The sequence below is a fragment of the Homalodisca vitripennis genome, chromosome 7, assembly GCF_021130785.1.
Source record: "Homalodisca vitripennis isolate AUS2020 chromosome 7, UT_GWSS_2.1, whole genome shotgun sequence".
NCBI classification, from domain to species: Eukaryota; Metazoa; Arthropoda; class Insecta; order Hemiptera; family Cicadellidae; genus Homalodisca; species Homalodisca vitripennis.
This window is the reverse complement of record NC_060213.1, coordinates 102,089,654-102,097,596: the sequence shown is the minus strand read 5'-3', so window position 1 is coordinate 102,097,596 and position 7,943 is coordinate 102,089,654.

Below are 7,943 nucleotides of genomic sequence, written 5' to 3'. Positions count from 1 at the left end.
GATATCTTTTCTAAACTAATGCATAATTTGGCACGAACACTGTAAAAGAACGCTTTAACAAGCAGGAAGGAACAAATAGCTTATACCTCTCTACTCTACTAAACATATTATATAATTAAATACATTACAATGACAATTAGTAGGCCTTCCATTGCGGCTTGGCTATTGTCGGGCAGAATGCTTCTTGCGGCCTCTTACTTGTATATATTTGATAGTGAAATTATTTTTCAATATCTTAATTATTTTTGTGCAACAGTAATGAGTCATAAAAGTTTGTTACAGAATATTGAAAAATATACTTAAAATGTATAATAATTGTGTATTATTATGCATTTATAAATCTTATATATGTATACCGATTGTAGTACTGCGTTAACAAAGGATGTTGTAACATTTAAGCACAATATTGATTTTGGATTGATGGAAAGTATGCAAAAAGAATTTAAATTGTGCTACTACTACTTTCCGTTGTTCTAGTTTAAGGCGAAGAAGACGTAATGTACGCTAAAATTACCAATCATATACTTTTAACGTAGTGTTTTGTGTAAAAAAAAAAATTAAATTAAATTAAAAAAGAAGAAGAAAGAAACTATTTCTCACACATAAAAAAATCACATATACAATCTTTATAATAATGCACAGACTGACCAAAAAACATTACATGTACACACATAAACAATACATACATATGCAACTACAACTACATATAACTACTATTACACTAGGCTTATACATTTTTATTATACTATGAGAAATAAAGAAAAAACTCCAAGGCAATATCTGTTTGCAGAGGTAAATATTATCAAATTAACAGAAAACTCGGAGCATTAAAAACAATAGAGCAATATTGTTATCAAAACATACTTACTTTAAAATTTGAGTGAATTTCGTGAAAAGTCTACTAAATTAATACAAAAATCCTAACTGTATACAAACTAGTCAACTAAGCCTACATGTAAAACATTAATAAAATTAAATACCCCAAGGAGTTTTGAGATTATTGATAGTAAAAGGAGTATATTCTTTCCAAAATCACTTCTGGAACTCTAACAGAAATATGTTGGATTAAAAAAATGAATCTTTAATTGATATGTTTCACAAAATAAAAATCCCTAATATTATATAATGTCAGCCATCTCATGAATTTTAGTTAACTAAAAGCGTTTATAAATTGACTCGTTGCATTTTCCGTACTGATAAAGACATTTGTGTGTGTGTGTGTGTGTGAAATTTGGTGAACTATATTTACTGGACTAAAAGTAAAATCTGGCAACAAAGAATGTATTTGTCCCATTAAATTAATACAATAAACACGTTATAAACAACTTTAAAAATATATTATATCGTTGAATCTAAAGCCAAAAAATTCGACAAATGTTTTTGTATACAAAACGACAGTTTGCGCTTTTATACTACACTTTACATTAGAACTTAAGCACATTTTATTTCTATGTTTTTAGTTCAATTTATGTTGTTCGTAGAGTTGTTTACAGATTAAATATGAATAAACAATTATAAATTATCTTGTTTATACTTTTTGGTATAAAAATATGTCAGTTACCATTAAATTAACATAAAAACCAAATAGGACTTTTTAAATTATACAGCTTTTATCGGAAATGAAGGAAATTACTTTTAAATAATTAATAAAAGTATCAATGTGTGGATATTTGCATGTTATTAGGAGAACTTAAACCTCTAAAAATCTCTAAATACTTTATTTAAAAAGAAAATATTTATTCAGAAAACAACAGGGTCTAAAAATATTAATATACTAGTTACTGTAAGGGAAAAAAATTTAAGTATGGAGATTGTGTATTCCTTAATATATTTCAACAATTACTAAATAATACAAATAATGCTGTATATTACTTTCTATTGGTTTTTTACTAAGAAACTGAAAATAAATTAAATATAAAAGTAAATTAAATATAAAATAAAACACGTATAAAATTATCATATGTATTAAAGAATCGTTCTGAACCGTCAAAAACAAGGTTATCAGCAGCCGTCCTCGTGTAATATTGGGTCAGCGCACAGCACTGGACTCGCAAAACAGTTTGGCATTCTGGCCCGAACGTTAAGTAAATTCCAAGCAATAATATAATGTACTATTATATAACATTATATATATATATATATATATATATATATATATATATATATAATATATAAATTATAAAAACTTAGAAAAATTAAGCAAGAACAACTATGACATAATTATCATTGACTATTGTCTCCCCCCTCCTAATCCGTTATGCAGCATGGAACTACTCAGACAACAAAACCGATAAGGAACTGTTACTGTGACAACATTGTAATTGGATTATTGCAATAGCTTTGCATTGTGTCGCACAACATTGACTGAGACACGAATCGATTGTACTTGAGTGTAATATTCACTCTTGGTGCGTTGGTGAAATTAGATCCCGTAGTTATATTTAATTTTCAATGAGGAAAGGAGATACTCGGCGCTCATATAATGATAAGCTTGGAGCGGGAAATGTGTTTGTATTAGCCTCTATAAACACATTTTAGGTATACGTCACCATAAGGTGTAAATTACCGTTGAGTTACATTAACAGAAGAACTAATAATAAAAATCAAAATTATTAAAATTCAATAGTTAAAGCTAATAGCAGTACTTTATTCATGGAAAATTTCCTTACTCCTATGTATTTTATCTACAAAGTAGTTGCGCGTCGTAAATAAAACATATTTTTAATTGTGTATCAGCTCAATATAAAGACGGAAATGGTTCAAAATTTGGATATCTTTAATACCTTATTAAGGGTAAACTCAACAGAGGTTACAAGGAACTGCAGTTGCAATCTTTCTACGTGCAGCGCGAAAAACAAGATAACTTAAGAAAACATTCAACGTCACTAGCTTTGGGAGAGGTGGAAATGAAAGGGTAACTTAAGGGTTAATAATATGAAGTGATATGTTTTCTCTCAGATCATATTTTCTTCTTTTAACGTATTCAAAATGAAACGTAGGACATGTAAATAAATTTTAAATCATAGTTGGTCAACCATATACTGACCCTCAAATTTTTTACTTTAGTAATTTCACCAGTAAATTTACGGGCAATTTGACTATAATTCATGTTTAAACGGTTGGTTCTCTTGAGCTATTAAAAGTATTATGCAAGGAAAACATTATTTTTATATTTTGTACCTTTTACACTAATACTGTTGACGGTTTATTATTTTAGTAACGAAATATCTTCTAAATATTCCAATATAAACCATGTTATGTGCTTATACAATGTAAATGGGCTCTCTGATCATGGCGAGGAGTGAACATAGCTAGTAACCCTCTTTCCTATTGATAGAATATTGTTTCTGCTGGGTCTGATCTGGTTATTTCTATTAGCTGTCCACTTCTCCTTCATGTTCATCTTTTCTCCTTGGGCAATCTACTCCATCTAAAAACACCCCATTTTTAGCGAAACGTTGAAGTAGAGCACCCATGTATGTTATTTGAAAAAACAACTATATGTAAATATTCTTTAGGTCGGTGCCCATTTTAGTGTTCCTACCGTCTCATCTTGGACCGGGTTCAAGTTCCAAACCAGGCAAGCTTTTTTAAAACAATATGTACAATTACACATATCCCTTCAAATTTTTATTTTATGTTTCCAATAGCCTTCGGCTAAATGCGCGGTTCTATATTCCAAGATAACGTGATCAATTCACGAAGATGATTTACAAATATAGTGGTTAGGGTTGAACCGATTTTAGAAAAATATTGAATTCTGTAATATAAACTACGGATATTATACAGCCCTAAAAAATGTATTTACTAATACTGAGTTCTTTATATGGCATATATGCGTCAATCAGTATTTCATATCCAAGAAAAGGGAATCTAATATTCTTAACCTATAATGAAATTTAGGTAAAAATGGGTATTAAATAGTTTAATATTTACTATCATTTAATACTTCGACTCATTTAAGATTCGTGGTAAATATTTGGCTAAACTGATTGCATGTAGGTTATTTCTCATGCATACGCTATGACCGACCGTAAGAAATCTATCATAATTTGCAAACCTAATGACTGTCAACCATCAATCAAACTCTTACTCTCTCGGACAGTACTAATTGCGGATTTTTCTTTTCAGTTCTCACATATAGGGCACCATACAGTATATAATTTAAATACATGTAAATTCATAGTAAACGCATTTCATTCAAATAAAGTGAGATACAAATTTAAAAAAATCATGTTGTTTACAATATAAACTTACTATTAGGATACTGTCCATATTTTTATTACTCAAAGACTAAGTCAAGTGTTTCAAGTTTTTTTCGTTTAAAATAAATAATAAAAGTAAATCTAAAGGAAATTTTTAAATATTTCTAAAGTCTGACTTAAATAAAAGCTACAAAAGGTAGTGGTACTGACGAAAACTGTAATTAATTACTAGCTACAGTCTTAATCGACGATAGGTTGAAAACATTGACGCATTTGCTGATTTATTTTCAGTGAACAAAACATAGGTAAGAGTTTTAATAATGGAACACCGTGGATACCAGACATGTAATTACCAGAATCTACATATTATTATCTTCCATGTCTTAAAGTTGTATAAGGAAAGCAGAGTTTTTATATCCAGATTCGGGATATCACTCTTATATCCTTCTTAAATTACTTCTAAGCATCTCCTCCGTTAGGATAGCTCAACTAAGTATAATAAATAGTTCGCAAGTTAACCGAAATACTATTTAAGAGAACGAGTGACAAAATGTTCAAGACATACTGTGACACCCTTGCATTCCCCCACCCAGCACTATAACCTGGACCCTCCTCTATTTATACCTCACATTGTTTGCTCTCAATGTATAGCCATCAGCAGGAAAATTATAGTTGACGCACATCAGTGGTCGGTATTTAATTTTAGCTATGCATGCCTCCGGGAAACATTATTTGAGTGATTCAAATTACAATAATTATGGTTGTGGATCAGATGTGAGAACTGTGTAACTAGCAAAGTAAAATTTTTTTTAGAACTTTGTAGTACAATCGCTGGTTTACATTTTGCCTGCCTCGTATCAGCCACAACACTGGCTCTGCTACATTATTAAAACCTATAACTTGGCATACAGCCCTGAATGTGATAATTTTAAGATATCTTATATTTATATTAATTACTCCTTTTCATAACCATATTTCCTATTAGACTTTATTACTCAGCACATATTTGGCTTTAATTATAGTACCTATCGATTAAAAACATTGAACACCGTTCAAACTAATCCCGAACACTTATATTCAGGCTGTTTCCTTGCTGTTAAAGGTTCCGAGTTTCATGCACTTACATCATTTTTAACACTCACGTCATCATACCACTCGTCAAATGTAGACTCGAGCGTACATGTAGAAAAACTGTACGCAAATTAACGCACATTAAATAAAACTCATTCCCAAAAAAAAAAATATTACAAAAATAAGAGCGTTATTAGCCAAACATGAGCGATGAGACGGTCTGTATGTCTATCTGCCTTTTTGCTGATGATGGACCTGATGATGGAATCGTTGAATTCAAAATATAAATTGGGCAAATAAAATATATAAAAAGCTTTTAAAGTTTTATTATTGTATATTCAAAGCAATAATTTGTTTTTAAATATGTTGTTATGTAGTTCTTAGTTGTTTCTTAATATTTGTATCCATCATCTTGAATTTCTCAGTAGTGCGCACGATCACCGCAAAAGTAACTATGGCAACCGTCTTTAATCACCATAAGTCTCCATAATATAATACTGAACGCCGGTTCGTGTTCCTACTCGGCCAAAAATGTTAACGAGTACACCATAGAGCGTTTACTTTTGTTCACCAAACTGTTTTAATGTTTATACATTCCTACATTAAAAATTAAACTAAATTTAGAATAGGTAACTAATAATACTAGAATGAGCATTCCAATATTAGCATTCTATGCATTTATATTTAAATAAATATCTTAACACCAAATGTTGTTAATGTTAACTTTCTTGTTAAAATTATTTATCTAAGTATTTAATCTACTTATAAAAAGGAGGATAGATACCCAATCGCCTTTTTCTATTAATTCATTCATTATTTTAGTAGTGAGGAGTATTGTTTTACTACTTTGATGCACACAAATATTAATGGCTACTTTTGTTGTAATATTCAAGAAGTTTTTTGTATAGAGTTTGAGTTTTATAATTAATTGGAATGGTCAAAGCCATTTTAAACTAACTACAATAAATATTACTACTATCAAATTACATTACACTGATCGCATGAGTAAACTCAGCGATAAAAATTCATTTTGTGAAGTTAAAACTAATCCTGCAGTGTTGGCAATACTTCATGCACCTGTCAGGTCTCACAAAGTACACCAGAATAATGAAATACCAATATTTGTACACGAAATTCCCTCAATGCCTGAAGCTTGTTATTCATAAACCCCATTCTCCGTTTTCATCTTCTTCCTTCGGCTTTTACAGATGCAATATTATTCATTCACATTTCTCAAAAGTCATAATTATTCCAATATTGTCGCACGAATGTAATTATAATATATGTATATCGGGAATAAACAGTAAGATAGTAGTAGTAGTAGTTTTATTTATTTAGTTTTTGTGTAACATTTGTATTACTCTTTTTACAATTGTGCTAATTAAAATCAATCCACAAAACAGATTATCCCACAACGATTTAAAAAGTAAATATAACCTTAGATTTACCATCTGTAAATCAACTTAACTATTCTCACCAGCAAATGTGGTCACATTATATAAAACACAAATATATATTGTGACCAATAAATGTACTATGAGCACACCATAACCACTGGTATATAGTTTTAATAAATAATTATTCTTAAAATCTACGTGCTCTCTAAAATTCAAATCAATCCAAAGCTTTCATTTTCCGAGCAAGCTGGTATTAACAGTTATTAAAAATATATTGAGTCATCTTGGCCCAATCACATCTTGGCCCTATTCTTTATACACATGTAACTGAAAAACCCGAATAAAAAATAATTTAGCATACGACTAAGGGCTCTTTATCGTGGTAACACGCCAGCTGGCAAGTGAGAGATAGCGGTTTTAGACGACGTTTGTGAAAATTTAGTTTTTAAAATAACAATAAGCTTATAGCTTTGGATTATCTTTAATTATAGATGTAACAGTGTATTATTAATGAAATACAGGTTATGATTTCAGTGACTGTATGAGACACTGAGATGAAACAGCATAAAAATAAACAGTATAAATTTATTGAAGTGTACGTGTGCGCGCCCGATGTATGTGTATTGAGAGAATGTGCTAACCACATCTATTAACTTACGCCTGTAGTGAAACTTTTCCTTTTCAAATATGTCGGATAAGTTTTAATCACATCGAATCAAATACATTTTTAATGTAAACCTACTCGTATCGTAACATTCATTCTGAACTAATTCACTAAAAACACTAACTTGATATCTATATTATTCATTCCATTGAAGACGTAGGCTTAAATTTAGGACTATTGGTTTATCATATTTGTATTAAAAAAATTATTCAGGTGGGTGATAAATATTTTTACTGTACACTGAAACCATATGTAACATATTTTCTCTTTTTCAACAGAAAAATTAAACACGGGAATTAATATTACCTTTCTGGCTACATGTTTAAAAATTCTTTGCAGTCATGTAACCGTTTTAAACCGCATATTTGTAAGTTTGTATTTGTAAGTTTATTAAACTCTGTAATGTTTATCGTAGTTAGTCACATGATGAAACTTACCGGTAACTTAACGATCTCGCTCACTCTGACAGCCGGAGAGAACCCGGCTCTTCAGAGGATGTAGATGCACTTGATCTGTAGGCGTGCTCCGAGCAATTCATCCTAAAGCACCTTTTCCATAAAGCCAGTACCTCCAGTGATCAGTAGACTTATTACTGAATACCATTCA